Source organism: Musa acuminata, chromosome BXJ3-8, assembly GCF_036884655.1.
Source record: "Musa acuminata AAA Group cultivar baxijiao chromosome BXJ3-8, Cavendish_Baxijiao_AAA, whole genome shotgun sequence".
Lineage (NCBI taxonomy): Eukaryota > Viridiplantae > Streptophyta > Magnoliopsida > Zingiberales > Musaceae > Musa > Musa acuminata.
The window spans coordinates 38,594,733-38,608,040 of record NC_088356.1 but is presented as its reverse complement, the minus strand read 5'-3'; the positions used below and the strand labels follow the sequence as shown (position 1 = coordinate 38,608,040).

General features: G+C 55.2%; 20 non-coding genes across 20 annotated transcripts; all 20 read left to right on the top strand.

The window, feature by feature from the left end:
- The first annotated feature begins 97 nt into the window (after window positions 1–97).
- LOC135647911 (5S ribosomal RNA) lies at window positions 98–216 on the top strand. Its single transcript, XR_010500606.1, has one exon. It is a non-coding gene; the product is annotated as a 5S ribosomal RNA (ribosomal RNA).
- Window positions 217–762: 546 nt separating this feature from the next.
- On the top strand, window positions 763–881 carry LOC135647909 (5S ribosomal RNA). The gene has a single exon (XR_010500604.1). It is a non-coding gene; the product is annotated as a 5S ribosomal RNA (ribosomal RNA).
- A 545-nt stretch (window positions 882–1,426) lies between these two features.
- On the top strand, window positions 1,427–1,545 carry LOC135647908 (5S ribosomal RNA). The gene has a single exon (XR_010500603.1). It is a non-coding gene; the product is annotated as a 5S ribosomal RNA (ribosomal RNA).
- Window positions 1,546–2,097: 552 nt separating this feature from the next.
- LOC135647907 (5S ribosomal RNA) lies at window positions 2,098–2,216 on the top strand. Its single transcript, XR_010500602.1, has one exon. It is a non-coding gene; the product is annotated as a 5S ribosomal RNA (ribosomal RNA).
- Window positions 2,217–2,762: 546 nt separating this feature from the next.
- Window positions 2,763–2,880, top strand: LOC135647692 (5S ribosomal RNA). Its single transcript, XR_010500424.1, has one exon. It is a non-coding gene; the product is annotated as a 5S ribosomal RNA (ribosomal RNA).
- Window positions 2,881–3,427: 547 nt separating this feature from the next.
- On the top strand, window positions 3,428–3,546 carry LOC135647906 (5S ribosomal RNA). The gene has a single exon (XR_010500601.1). It is a non-coding gene; the product is annotated as a 5S ribosomal RNA (ribosomal RNA).
- A 544-nt stretch (window positions 3,547–4,090) lies between these two features.
- Window positions 4,091–4,208, top strand: LOC135647379 (5S ribosomal RNA). Its single transcript, XR_010500118.1, has one exon. It is a non-coding gene; the product is annotated as a 5S ribosomal RNA (ribosomal RNA).
- Window positions 4,209–4,754: 546 nt separating this feature from the next.
- On the top strand, window positions 4,755–4,872 carry LOC135647003 (5S ribosomal RNA). The gene has a single exon (XR_010499750.1). It is a non-coding gene; the product is annotated as a 5S ribosomal RNA (ribosomal RNA).
- Window positions 4,873–5,419: 547 nt separating this feature from the next.
- On the top strand, window positions 5,420–5,538 carry LOC135647905 (5S ribosomal RNA). Its single transcript, XR_010500600.1, has one exon. It is a non-coding gene; the product is annotated as a 5S ribosomal RNA (ribosomal RNA).
- Window positions 5,539–6,083: 545 nt separating this feature from the next.
- Window positions 6,084–6,201, top strand: LOC135647302 (5S ribosomal RNA). The gene has a single exon (XR_010500043.1). It is a non-coding gene; the product is annotated as a 5S ribosomal RNA (ribosomal RNA).
- A 547-nt stretch (window positions 6,202–6,748) lies between these two features.
- LOC135647903 (5S ribosomal RNA) lies at window positions 6,749–6,867 on the top strand. Its single transcript, XR_010500598.1, has one exon. It is a non-coding gene; the product is annotated as a 5S ribosomal RNA (ribosomal RNA).
- A 547-nt stretch (window positions 6,868–7,414) lies between these two features.
- Window positions 7,415–7,534, top strand: LOC135646526 (5S ribosomal RNA). The gene has a single exon (XR_010499273.1). It is a non-coding gene; the product is annotated as a 5S ribosomal RNA (ribosomal RNA).
- A 549-nt stretch (window positions 7,535–8,083) lies between these two features.
- LOC135647902 (5S ribosomal RNA) lies at window positions 8,084–8,202 on the top strand. The gene has a single exon (XR_010500597.1). It is a non-coding gene; the product is annotated as a 5S ribosomal RNA (ribosomal RNA).
- A 546-nt stretch (window positions 8,203–8,748) lies between these two features.
- On the top strand, window positions 8,749–8,867 carry LOC135647901 (5S ribosomal RNA). The gene has a single exon (XR_010500596.1). It is a non-coding gene; the product is annotated as a 5S ribosomal RNA (ribosomal RNA).
- Window positions 8,868–9,413: 546 nt separating this feature from the next.
- Window positions 9,414–9,532, top strand: LOC135647900 (5S ribosomal RNA). Its single transcript, XR_010500595.1, has one exon. It is a non-coding gene; the product is annotated as a 5S ribosomal RNA (ribosomal RNA).
- A 546-nt stretch (window positions 9,533–10,078) lies between these two features.
- On the top strand, window positions 10,079–10,197 carry LOC135647899 (5S ribosomal RNA). The gene has a single exon (XR_010500594.1). It is a non-coding gene; the product is annotated as a 5S ribosomal RNA (ribosomal RNA).
- A 547-nt stretch (window positions 10,198–10,744) lies between these two features.
- LOC135647897 (5S ribosomal RNA) lies at window positions 10,745–10,863 on the top strand. The gene has a single exon (XR_010500592.1). It is a non-coding gene; the product is annotated as a 5S ribosomal RNA (ribosomal RNA).
- Window positions 10,864–11,409: 546 nt separating this feature from the next.
- LOC135647896 (5S ribosomal RNA) lies at window positions 11,410–11,528 on the top strand. The gene has a single exon (XR_010500591.1). It is a non-coding gene; the product is annotated as a 5S ribosomal RNA (ribosomal RNA).
- Window positions 11,529–12,074: 546 nt separating this feature from the next.
- LOC135647894 (5S ribosomal RNA) lies at window positions 12,075–12,193 on the top strand. The gene has a single exon (XR_010500590.1). It is a non-coding gene; the product is annotated as a 5S ribosomal RNA (ribosomal RNA).
- A 546-nt stretch (window positions 12,194–12,739) lies between these two features.
- On the top strand, window positions 12,740–12,858 carry LOC135647893 (5S ribosomal RNA). The gene has a single exon (XR_010500589.1). It is a non-coding gene; the product is annotated as a 5S ribosomal RNA (ribosomal RNA).
- Window positions 12,859–13,308: the final 450 nt, after the last annotated feature.

Here is a 13,308-nt window from a genome sequence, read left to right as displayed (position 1 = left end):
AGATCGTTCGAGAGGTTTCGGGGCGCGCAATGGGCTCCGGTCGTCGATATGCGCCGTCCGCGACGTGCACAAAGGCGAGGGACGACGCACACAAAACGAGTGCGATCATACCAGCACTAAAGCACCGGATCCCATCAGAACTCCGAAGTTAAGCGTGCTTGGGCGAGAGTAGTACTAGGATGGGTGACCCCCTGGGAAGTCCTCGTGTTGCACTCCTTTTTGCGCCCCGAGCGGCCAAAAGACTTACTTAAAACTCTCCTTTAAGCTTTTCAATTTTTCCAGCATCATGGCCAACAGTAAATGTGTCAGTAACATGTAAATGAAGTCATCATCTAAAAATTTCTTCGTAAACATACAATGATCAGACATGTATGGTTCCAGGATGGGTGACCCCATGGGAAGTCCTCGTGTTGCACTCCTTTTTGCGCCCCGAGCGGCCAAAACCTCTCCCGTCGACCTCCGAGGCGATGGTTTTGGGCCTCGGAATTCGCCGTGACCGCTACGCAGTCAGTCTCGTGGGGCTCGGAGAGAGCTTTCCGGAATGGGGCCGCAATAGCGATTCCGAGTTCGTTCGAGAAAGTCCCGATGGTTTCGGCGCGCGCTTGCCGTGTCCGGTACGCGGTCGGCCTCGTGGGCATCGGAGAGATCCGACGATGGCGATTCCGAGATCGTTCGAGAGGTTTCGGGGCGCGCAATGGGCTCCGGTCGTCGATATGCGCCGTCCGCGACGTGCACAAAGGCGAGGGACGACGCACACAAAACGAGTGCGATCATACCAGCACTAAAGCACCGGATCCCATCAGAACTCCGAAGTTAAGCGTGCTTGGGCGAGAGTAGTACTAGGATGGGTGACCCCCTGGGAAGTCCTCGTGTTGCACTCCTTTTTGCGCCCCGAGCGGCCAAAAGACTTACTTAAAACTCTCCTTTAAGCTTTTCAATTTTTCCAGCATCATGGCCAACAGTAAATGTGTCAGTAACATGTAAATGAAGTCATCATCTAAAAATTTCTTCGTAAACATACAATGATCAGACATGTATGGTTCCAGGATGGGTGACCCCATGGGAAGTCCTCGTGTTGCACTCCTTTTTGCGCCCCGAGCGGCCAAACCTCTCCCGTCGACCTCCGAGGCGATGGTTTTGGGCCTCGGAATTCGCCGTGACCGCTACGCAGTCAGTCTCGTGGGGCTCGGAGAGAGCTTTCCGGAATGGGGCCGCAATAGCGATTCCGAGTTCGTTCGAGAAAGTCCCGATGGTTTCGGCGCGCGCTTGCCGTGTCCGGTACGCGGTCGGCCTCGTGGGCATCGGAGAGATCCGACGATGGCGATTCCGAGATCGTTCGAGAGGTTTCGGGGCGCGCAATGGGCTCCGGTCGTCGATATGCGCCGTCCGCGACGTGCACAAAGGCGAGGGACGACGCACACAAAACGAGTGCGATCATACCAGCACTAAAGCACCGGATCCCATCAGAACTCCGAAGTTAAGCGTGCTTGGGCGAGAGTAGTACTAGGATGGGTGACCCCCTGGGAAGTCCTCGTGTTGCACTCCTTTTTGCGCCCCGAGCGGCCAAAAGACTTACTTAAAACTCTCCTTTAAGCTTTTCAATTTTTCCAGCATCATGGCCAACAGTAAATGTGTCAGTAACATGTAAATGAAGTCATCATCTAAAAATTTCTTCGTAAACATACAATGATCAGACATGTATGGTTTCCCAGGAATGGGTGACCCCATGGGAAGTCCTCGTGTTGCACTCCTTTTTGCGCCCCGAGCGGCCAAAACCTCTCCCGTCGACCTCCGAGGCGATGGTTTTGGGCCTCGGAATTCGCCGTGACCGCTACGCAGTCTGTCTCGTGGGGCTCGGAGAGAGCTTTCCGGAATGGGGCCGCAATAGCGATTCCGAGTTCGTTCCGAGAAAGTCCCGATGGTTTCGGCGCGCGCTTGGGCCGTGTCCGGTACGCGGTCGGCCTCGTGGGCATCGGAGAGATCCGACGATGGCGATTCCGAGATCGTTCGAGAGGTTTCGGGGCGCGCAATGGGCTCCGGTCGTCGATATGCGCCGTCCGCGACGTGCACAAAGGCGAGGGACGACGCACACAAAACGAGTGCGATCATACCAGCACTAAAGCACCGGATCCCATCAGAACTCCGAAGTTAAGCGTGCTTGGGCGAGAGTAGTACTAGGATGGGTGACCCCCTGGGAAGTCCTCGTGTTGCACTCCTTTTGCGCCCCGAGCGGCCAAAAGACTTACTTACAACTCTCCTTTAAGCTTTTCAATTTTTCCAGCATCATGGCCAACAGTAAATGTGTCAGTAACATGTAAATGAAGTCATCATCTAAAAATTTCTTCGTAAACATACAATGATCAGACATGTATGGTTCCAGGATGGGTGACCCCATGGGAAGTCCTCGTGTTGCACTCCTTTTTGCGCCCCGAGCGGCCAAAACCTCTCCCGTCGACCTCCGAGGCGATGGTTTTGGGCCTCGGAATTCGCCGTGACCGCTACGCAGTCAGTCTCGTGGGGCTCGGAGAGAGCTTTCCGGAATGGGGGCCGCAATAGCGATTCCGAGTTCGTTCGAGAAAGGTCCCGATGGTTCGGCGCGCGCTTGCCGTGTCCGGTACGCGGTCGGCCTCGTGGGCATCGGAGAGATCCGACGATGGCGATTCCGAGATCGTTCGAGAGGTTTCGGGGCGCGCAATGGGCTCCGGTCGTCGATATGCGCCGTCCGCGACGTGCACAAAGGCGAGGGACGACGCACACAAAACGAGTGCGATCATACCAGCACTAAAGCACCGGATCCCATCAGAACTCCGAGTTAAGCGTGCTTGGGCGAGAGTAGTACTAGGGATGGGTGACCCCCTGGAAGTCCTCGTGTTGCACTCCTTTTTGCGCCCCGAGCGGCAAAAGACTTACTTAAAACTCTCCTTTAAGCTTTTCAATTTTTCCAGGCATCATGGCCAACAGTAAATGTGTCAGTAACATGTAAATGAAGTCATCATCTAAAAATTTCTTCGTAAACATACAATGATCAGACATGTATGTTCCAGGATGGGTGACCCCATGGGAAGTCCTCGTGTTGCACTCCTTTTTGCGCCCCGAGCGGCCAAAACCTCTCCCCGTCGACCTCCGAGGCGATGGTTTTGGGCCTCGGAATTCGCCGTGACCGCTACGCAGTCAGTCTCGTGGGGCTCGGGAGAGCTTTCCGGAATGGGGCCGCAATAGCGATTCCCGAGTTCGTTCGAGAAAGTCCCGATGGTTTCGGCGCGCGCTTGCCGTGTCCGGTACGCGGTCGGCCTCGTGGGGCATCGGAGAGATCCGACGATGGCGATTCCGAGATCGTTCGAGAGGTTTCGGGGCGCGCAATGGGCTCCGGTCGTCGATATGCGCCGTCCGCGACGTGCACAAAGGCGAGGGACGACGCACACAAAACGAGTGCGATCATACCAGCACTAAAGCACCGGATCCCATCAGAACTCCGAAGTTAAGCGTGCTTGGGCGAGAGTAGTACTAGGATGGGTGACCCCCTGGGAAGTCCTCGTGTTGCACTCCTTTTTGCGCCCCGAGCGGCCAAAAGACTTACTTAAAACTCTCCTTTAAGCTTTTCAATTTTTCCAGCATCATGGCCAACAGTAAATGTGTCAGTAACATGTAAATGAAGTCATCATCTAAAAATTTCTTCGTAAACATACAATGATCAGACATGTATGGTTCCAGATGGGTGACCCCATGGGAAGTCCTCGTGTTGCACTCCTTTTTGCGCCCCGAGCGGCCAAAACCTCTCCCGTCGACCTCCGAGGCGATGGTTTTGGGCCTCGGAATTCGCCGTGACCGCTACGCAGTCAGTCTCGTGGGGCTCGGAGAGAGCTTTCCGGAATGGGGCCGCAATAGCGATTCCGAGTTCGTTCGAGAAAGTCCCGATGGTTTCGGCGCGCGCTTGCCGTGTCCGGTACGCGGTCGGCCTCGTGGCATCGGAGAGATCCGACGATGGCGATTCCGAGATCGTTCGAGAGGTTTCGGGGCGCGCAATGGGCTCCGGTCGTCGATATGCGCCGTCCGCGACGTGCACAAAGGCGAGGGACGACGCACACAAAACGAGTGCGATCATACCAGCACTAAAGCACCGGATCCCATCAGAACTCCGAAGTTAAGCGTGCTTGGCGAGAGTAGTACTAGGATGGGTGACCCCCTGGGAAGTCCTCGTGTTGCACTCCTTTTTGCGCCCCGAGCGGCCAAAAGACTTACTTAAAACTCTCCTTTAAGCTTTTCAATTTTTCCAGCATCATGGCCAACAGTAAATGTGTCAGTAACATGTAAATGAAGTCATCATCTAAAAATTTCTTCGTAAACATACAATGATCAGACATGTATGGTTCCAGGATGGGTGACCCCATGGGAAGTCCTCGTGTTGCACTCCTTTTTGCGCCCCGAGCGGCCAAAACCTCTCCCGTCGACCTCCGAGGCGATGGTTTTGGGCCTCGGAATTCGCCGTGACCGCTACGCAGTCAGTCTCGTGGGGCTCGGAGAGAGCTTTCCGGAATGGGGCCGCAATAGCGATTCCGAGTTCGTTCGAGAAAGTCCCGATGGTTTCGGCGCGCGCTTGCCGTGTCCGGTACGCGGTCGGCCTCGTGGGCATCGGAGAGATCCGACGATGGCGATTCCGAGATCGTTCGAGAGGTTTCGGGGCGCGCAATGGGCTCCGGTCGTCGATATGCGCCGTCCGCGACGTGCACAAAGGCGAGGGACGACGCACACAAAACGAGTGCGATCATACCAGCACTAAAGCACCGGATCCCATCAGAACTCCGAAGTTAAGCGTGCTTGGGCGAGAGTAGTACTAGGATGGGTGACCCCTGGGAAGTCCTCGTGTTGCACTCCTTTTGCGCCCCGAGCGGCCAAAAGACTTACTTAAAACTCTCCTTTAAGCTTTTCAATTTTTCCAGCATCATGGCCAACAGTAAATGTGTCAGTAACATGTAAAATGAAGTCATCATCTAAAAATTTCTTCGTAAACATACAATGATCAGACATGTATGGTTCCAGGATGGGTGACCCCATGGGAAGTCCCTCGTGTTGCACTCCTTTTTGCGCCCCGAGCGGCCAAAACCTCTCCCGTCGACCTCCGAGGCGATGGTTTTGGGCCTCGGAATTCGCCGTGACCGCTACGCAGTCAGTCTCGTGGGGCTCGGAGAGAGCTTTCCGGAATGGGGCCGCAATAGCGATTCCGAGTTCGTTCGAGAAAGTCCCGATGGTTTCGGCGCGCGCTTGCCGTGTCCGGTACGCGGTCGGCCTCGTGGGCATCGGAGAGATCCGACGATGGCGATTCCGAGATCGTTCGAGAGGTTTCGGGGCGCGCAATGGGCTCCGGTCGTCGATATGCGCCGTCCGCGACGTGCACAAAGGCGAGGGACGACGCACACAAAACGAGTGCGATCATACCAGCACTAAAGCACCGGATCCCATCAGAACTCCGAAGTTAAGCGTGCTTGGGCGAGAGTAGTACTAGGATGGGTGACCCCCTGGGAAGTCCTCGTGTTGCACTCCTTTTTGCGCCCCGAGCGGCAAAAGACTTACTTAAAACTCTCCTTTAAGCTTTTCAATTTTTCCAGCATCATGGCCAACAGTAAATGTGTCAGTAACATGTAAATGAAGTCATCATCTAAAAATTTCTTCGTAAACATACAATGATCAGACATGTATGGTTCCAGGATGGGTGACCCCATGGGAAGTCCTCGTGTTGCACTCCTTTTTGCGCCCCGAGCGGCCAAAACCTCTCCCGTCGACCTCCGAGGCGATGGTTTTGGGCCTCGGAATTCGCCGTGACCGCTACGCAGTCAGTCTCGTGGGGCTCGGAGAGAGCTTTCCGGAATGGGGCCGCAATAGCGATTCCGAGTTCGTTCGAGAAAGTCCCGATGGTTTCGGCGCGCGCTTGCCGTGTCCGGTACGCGGTCGGCCTCGTGGGCATCGGAGAGATCCGACGATGGCGATTCCGAGATCGTTCGAGAGGTTTCGGGGCGCGCAATGGGCTCCGGTCGTCGATATGCGCCGTCCGCGACGTGCACAAAGGCGAGGGACGACGCACACAAAACGAGTGCGATCATACCAGCACTAAAGCACCGGATCCATCAGAACTCCGAAGTTAAGCGTGCTTGGGCGAGAGTAGTACTAGGATGGGTGACCCCCTGGGAAGTCCTCGTGTTGCACTCCTTTTTGCGCCCCGAGCGGCCAAAAGACTTACTTAAAACTCTCCTTTAAGCTTTTCAATTTTTCCAGCATCATGGCCAACAGTAAATGTGTCAGTAACATGTAAATGAAGTCATCATCTAAAAATTTCTTCGTAAACATACAATGATCAGACATGTATGGTTCCAGGATGGGTGACCCCATGGGAAGTCCTCGTGTTGCACTCCTTTTTGCGCCCCGAGCGGCCAAAACCTCTCCCGTCGACCTCCGAGGCGATGGTTTTGGGCCTCGGAATTCGCCGTGACCGCTACGCAGTCAGTCTCGTGGGGCTCGGAGAGAGCTTTCCGGAATGGGGCCGCAATAGCGATTCCGAGTTCGTTCGAGAAAGTCCCGATGGTTTCGGCGCGCGCTTGCCGTGTCCGGTACGCGGTCGGCCTCGTGGGCATCGGAGAGATCCGACAGATGGCGATTCCGAGATCGTTCGAGAGGTTTCGGGGCGCGCAATGGGCTCCGGTCGTCGATATGCGCCGTCCGCGACGTGCACAAAGGCGAGGGACGACGCACACAAAACGAGTGCGATCATACCAGCACTAAAGCACCGGATCCCATCAGAACTCCGAAGTTAAGCGTGCTTGGGCGAGAGTAGTACTAGGATGGGTGACCCCCTGGGAAGTCCTCGTGTTGCACTCCTTTTTGCGCCCCGAGCGGCCAAAAGACTTACTTAAAACTCTCCTTTAAGCTTTTCAATTTTTTCCAGCATCATGGCCAACAGTAAATGTGTCAGTAACATGTAAATGAAGTCATCATCTAAAATTTCTTCGTAAACATACAATGATCAGACATGTATGGTTCCAGGATGGGTGACCCCATGGGAAGTCCTCGTGTTGCACTCCTTTTTGCGCCCCGAGCGGCCAAAACCTCTCCCGTCGACCTCCGAGGCGATGGTTTTGGGCCTCGGAATTCGCCGTGACCGCTACGCAGTCAGTCTCGTGGGGCTCGGAGAGAGCTTTCCGGAATGGGGCCGCAATAGCGATTCCGAGTTCGTTCGAGAAAGTCCCGATGGTTTCGGCGCGCGCTTGCCGTGTCCGGTACGCGGTCGGCCTCGTGGGCATCGGAGAGATCCGACGATGGCGATTCCGAGATCGTTCGAGAGGTTTCGGGGCGCGCAATGGGCCTCCGGTCGTCGATATGCGCCGTCCGCGACGTGCACAAAGGCGAGGGACGACGCACACAAAACGAGTGCGATCATACCAGCACTAAAGCACCGGATCCCATCAGAACTCCGAAGTTAAGCGTGCTTGGGCGAGAGTAGTACTAGGATGGGTGACCCCCTGGGAAGTCCCTCGTGTTGCACTCCTTTTTGCGCCCCGAGCGGCCAAAAGACTTACTTAAAACTCTCCTTTAAGCTTTTCAATTTTTCCAGCATCATGGCCAACAGTAAATTGTGTCAGTAACATGTAAATGAAGTCATCATCTAAAAATTTCTTCGTTAAACATACAATGATCAGACATGTATGGTTCCAGGATGGGTGACCCCATGGGAAGTCCTCGTGTTGCACTCCTTTTTGCGCCCCGAGCGGCCAAAACCTCTCCCGTCGACCTCCGAGGCGATGGTTTTGGGCCTCGGAATTCGCCGTGACCGCTACGCAGTCAGTCTCGTGGGGCTCGGAGAGAGCTTTCCGGAATGGGGCCGCAATAGCGATTCCGAGTTCGTTCGAGAAAGTCCCGATGGTTTCGGCGCGCGCTTGCCGTGTCCGGTACGCGGTCGGCCTCGTGGGCATCGGAGAGATCCGACGATGGCGATTCCGAGATCGTTCGAGAGGTTTTCGGGGCGCGCAATGGGCTCCGGTCGTCGATATGCGCCGTCCGCGACGTGCACAAAGGCGAGGGACGACGCACACAAAACGAGTGCGATCATACCAGCACTAAAGCACCGGATCCCATCAGAACTCCGAAGTTAAGCGTGCTTGGGCGAGAGTAGTACTAGGATGGGTGACCCCCTGGGAAGTCCTCGTGTTGCACTCCTTTTTGCGCCCCGAGCGGCCAAAAGACTTACTTAAAACTCTCCTTTAAGCTTTTCAATTTTTCCAGCATCATGGCCAACAGTAAATGTGTCAGTAACATGTAAATGAAGTCATCATCTAAAAATTTCTTCGTAAACATACAATGATCAGACATGTATGGTTCCAGGATGGGTGACCCCATGGGAAGTCCTCGTGTTGCACTCCTTTTTGCGCCCCGAGCGGCCAAAACCTCTCCCGTCGACCTCCGAGGCGATGGTTTTGGGCCTCGGAATTCGCCGTGACCGCTACGCAGTCAGTCTCGTGGGGCTCGGAGAGAGCTTTCCGGAATGGGGCCGCAATAGCGATTCCGAGTTCGTTCGAGAAAGTCCCGATGGTTTCGGCGCGCGCTTGCCGTGTCCGGTACGCGGTCGGCCTCGTGGGCATCGGAGAGATCCGACGATGGCGATTCCGAGATCGTTCGAGAGGTTTCGGGGCGCGCAATGGGCTCCGGTCGTCGATATGCGCCGTCCGCGACGTGCACAAAGGCGAGGGACGACGCACACAAAACGAGTGCGATCATACCAGCACTAAAGCACCGGATCCCATCAGAACTCCGAAGTTAAGCGTGCTTGGGCGAGAGTAGTACTAGGATGGGTGACCCCCTGGGAAGTCCTCGTGTTGCACTCCTTTTTGCGCCCCGAGCGGCCAAAAGACTTACTTAAAACTCTCCTTTAAGCTTTTCAATTTTTCCAGCATCATGGCCAACAGTAAATGTGTCAGTAACATGTAAATGAAGTCATCATCTAAAAATTTCTTCGTAAACATACAATGATCAGACATGTATGGTTCCAGGATGGGTGACCCCATGGGAAGTCCTCGTGTTGCACTCCTTTTTGCGCCCCGAGCGGCCAAAACCTCTCCCGTCGACCTCCGAGGCGATGGTTTTGGGCCTCGGAATTCGCCGTGACCGCTACGCAGTCAGTCTCGTGGGGCTCGGAGAGAGCTTTCCGGAATGGGGCCGCAATAGCGATTCCGAGTTCGTTCGAGAAAGTCCCGATGGTTTCGGCGCGCGCTTGCCGTGTCCGGTACGCGGTCGGCCTCGTGGGCATCGGAGAGATCCGACGATGGCGATTCCGAGATCGTTCGAGAGGTTTCGGGGCGCGCAATGGGCTCCGGTCGTCGATATGCGCCGTCCGCGACGTGCACAAAGGCGAGGGACGACGCACACAAAACGAGTGCGATCATACCAGCACTAAAGCACCGGATCCCATCAGAACTCCGAAGTTAAGCGTGCTTGGGCGAGAGTAGTACTAGGATGGGTGACCCCCTGGGAAGTCCTCGTGTTGCACTCCTTTTTGCGCCCCGAGCGGCCAAAAGACTTACTTAAAACTCTCCTTTAAGCTTTTCAATTTTTCCAGCATCATGGCCAACAGTAAATGTGTCAGTAACATGTAAATGAAGTCATCATCTAAAAATTTCTTCGTAAACATACAATGATCAGACATGTATGGTTCCAGGATGGGTGACCCCATGGGAAGTCCTCGTGTTGCACTCCTTTTTGCGCCCCGAGCGGCCAAAACCTCTCCCGTCGACCTCCGAGGCGATGGTTTTGGGCCTCGGAATTCGCCGTGACCGCTACGCAGTCAGTCTCGTGGGGCTCGGAGAGAGCTTTCCGGAATGGGGCCGCAATAGCGATTCCGAGTTCGTTCGAGAAAGTCCCGATGGTTTCGGCGCGCGCTTGCCGTGTCCGGTACGCGGTCGGCCTCGTGGGCATCGGAGAGATCCGACGATGGCGATTCCGAGATCGTTCGAGAGGTTTCGGGGCGCGCAATGGGCTCCGGTCGTCGATATGCGCCGTCCGCGACGTGCACAAAGGCGAGGGACGACGCACACAAAACGAGTGCGATCATACCAGCACTAAAGCACCGGATCCCATCAGAACTCCGAAGTTAAGCGTGCTTGGGCGAGAGTAGTACTAGGATGGGTGACCCCCTGGGAAGTCCTCGTGTTGCACTCCTTTTTGCGCCCCGAGCGGCCAAAAGACTTACTTAAAACTCTCCTTTAAGCTTTTCAATTTTTCCAGCATCATGGCCAACAGTAAATGTGTCAGTAACATGTAAATGAAGTCATCATCTAAAAATTTCTTCGTAAACATACAATGATCAGACATGTATGGTTCCAGGATGGGTGACCCCATGGGAAGTCCTCGTGTTGCACTCCTTTTTGCGCCCCGAGCGGCCAAAACCTCTCCCGTCGACCTCCGAGGCGATGGTTTTGGGCCTCGGAATTCGCCGTGACCGCTTACGCAGTCAGTCTCGTGGGGCTCGGAGAGAGCTTTCCGGAATGGGGCCGCAATAGCGATTCCGAGTTCGTTCGAGAAAGTCCCGATGGTTTCGGCGCGCGCTTGCCGTGTCCGGTACGCGGTCGGCCTCGTGGGCATCGGAGAGATCCGACGATGGCGATTCCGAGATCGTTCGAGAGGTTTCGGGGCGCGCAATGGGCTCCGGTCGTCGATATGCGCCGTCCGCGACGTGCACAAAGGCGAGGGACGACGCACACAAAACGAGTGCGATCATACCAGCACTAAAGCACCGGATCCCATCAGAACTCCGAAGTTAAGCGTGCTTGGGCGAGAGTAGTACTAGGATGGGTGACCCCCTGGGAAGTCCTCGTGTTGCACTCCTTTTTGCGCCCCGAGCGGCCAAAAGACTTACTTAAAACTCTCCTTTAAGCTTTTCAATTTTTCCAGCATCATGGCCAACAGTAAATGTGTCAGTAACATGTAAATGAAGTCATCATCTAAAAATTTCTTCGTAAACATACAATGATCAGACATGTATGGTTCCAGGATGGGTGACCCCATGGGAAGTCCTCGTGTTGCACTCCTTTTTGCGCCCCGAGCGGCCAAAACCTCTCCCGTCGACCTCCGAGGCGATGGTTTTGGGCCTCGGAATTCGCCGTGACCGCTACGCAGTCAGTCTCGTGGGGCTCGGAGAGAGCTTTCCGGAATGGGGCCGCAATAGCGATTCCGAGTTCGTTCGAGAAAGTCCCGATGGTTTCGGCGCGCGCTTGCCGTGTCCGGTACGCGGTCGGCCTCGTGGGCATCGGAGAGATCCGACGATGGCGATTCCGAGATCGTTCGAGAGGTTTCGGGGCGCGCAATGGGCTCCGGTCGTCGATATGCGCCGTCCGCGACGTGCACAAAGGCGAGGGACGACGCACACAAAACGAGTGCGATCATACCAGCACTAAAGCACCGGATCCCATCAGAACTCCGAAGTTAAGCGTGCTTGGGCGAGAGTAGTACTAGGATGGGTGACCCCCTGGGAAGTCCTCGTGTTGCACTCCTTTTTGCGCCCCGAGCGGCCAAAAGACTTACTTAAAACTCTCCTTTAAGCTTTTCAATTTTTCCAGCATCATGGCCAACAGTAAATGTGTCAGTAACATGTAAATGAAGTCATCATCTAAAAATTTCTTCGTAAACATACAATGATCAGACATGTATGGTTCCAGGATGGGTGACCCCATGGGAAGTCCTCGTGTTGCACTCCTTTTTGCGCCCCGAGCGGCCAAAACCTCTCCCGTCGACCTCCGAGGCGATGGTTTTGGGCCTCGGAATTCGCCGTGACCGCTACGCAGTCAGTCTCGTGGGGCTCGGAGAGAGCTTTCCGGAATGGGGCCGCAATAGCGATTCCGAGTTCGTTCGAGAAAGTCCCGATGGTTTCGGCGCGCGCTTGCCGTGTCCGGTACGCGGTCGGCCTCGTGGGCATCGGAGAGATCCGACGATGGCGATTCCGAGATCGTTCGAGAGGTTTCGGGGCGCGCAATGGGCTCCGGTCGTCGATATGCGCCGTCCGCGACGTGCACAAAGGCGAGGGACGACGCACACAAAACGAGTGCGATCATACCAGCACTAAAGCACCGGATCCCATCAGAACTCCGAAGTTAAGCGTGCTTGGGCGAGAGTAGTACTAGGATGGGTGACCCCCTGGGAAGTCCTCGTGTTGCACTCCTTTTTGCGCCCCGAGCGGCCAAAAGACTTACTTAAAACTCTCCTTTAAGCTTTTCAATTTTTCCAGCATCATGGCCAACAGTAAATGTGTCAGTAACATGTAAATGAAGTCATCATCTAAAAATTTCTTCGTAAACATACAATGATCAGACATGTATGGTTCCAGGATGGGTGACCCCATGGGAAGTCCTCGTGTTGCACTCCTTTTTGCGCCCCGAGCGGCCAAAACCTCTCCCGTCGACCTCCGAGGCGATGGTTTTGGGCCTCGGAATTCGCCGTGACCGCTACGCAGTCAGTCTCGTGGGGCTCGGAGAGAGCTTTCCGGAATGGGGCCGCAATAGCGATTCCGAGTTCGTTCGAGAAAGTCCCGATGGTTTCGGCGCGCGCTTGCCGTGTCCGGTACGCGGTCGGCCTCGTGGGCATCGGAGAGATCCGACGATGGCGATTCCGAGATCGTTCGAGAGGTTTCGGGGCGCGCAATGGGCTCCGGTCGTCGATATGCGCCGTCCGCGACGTGCACAAAGGCGAGGGACGACGCACACAAAACGAGTGCGATCATACCAGCACTAAAGCACCGGATCCCATCAGAACTCCGAAGTTAAGCGTGCTTGGGCGAGAGTAGTACTAGGATGGGTGACCCCCTGGGAAGTCCTCGTGTTGCACTCCTTTTTGCGCCCCGAGCGGCCAAAAGACTTACTTAAAACTCTCCTTTAAGCTTTTCAATTTTTCCAGCATCATGGCCAACAGTAAATGTGTCAGTAACATGTAAATGAAGTCATCATCTAAAAATTTCTTCGTAAACATACAATGATCAGACATGTATGGTTCCAGGATGGGTGACCCCATGGGAAGTCCTCGTGTTGCACTCCTTTTTGCGCCCCGAGCGGCCAAAACCTCTCCCGTCGACCTCCGAGGCGATGGTTTTGGGCCTCGGAATTCGCCGTGACCGCTACGCAGTCAGTCTCGTGGGGCTCGGAGAGAGCTTTCCGGAATGGGGCCGCAATAGCGATTCCGAGTTCGTTCGAGAAAGTCCCGATGGTTTCGGCGCGCGCTTGCCGTGTCCGGTACGCGGTCGGCCTCGTGGGCATCGGAGAGATCCGACGATGGCGATTCCGA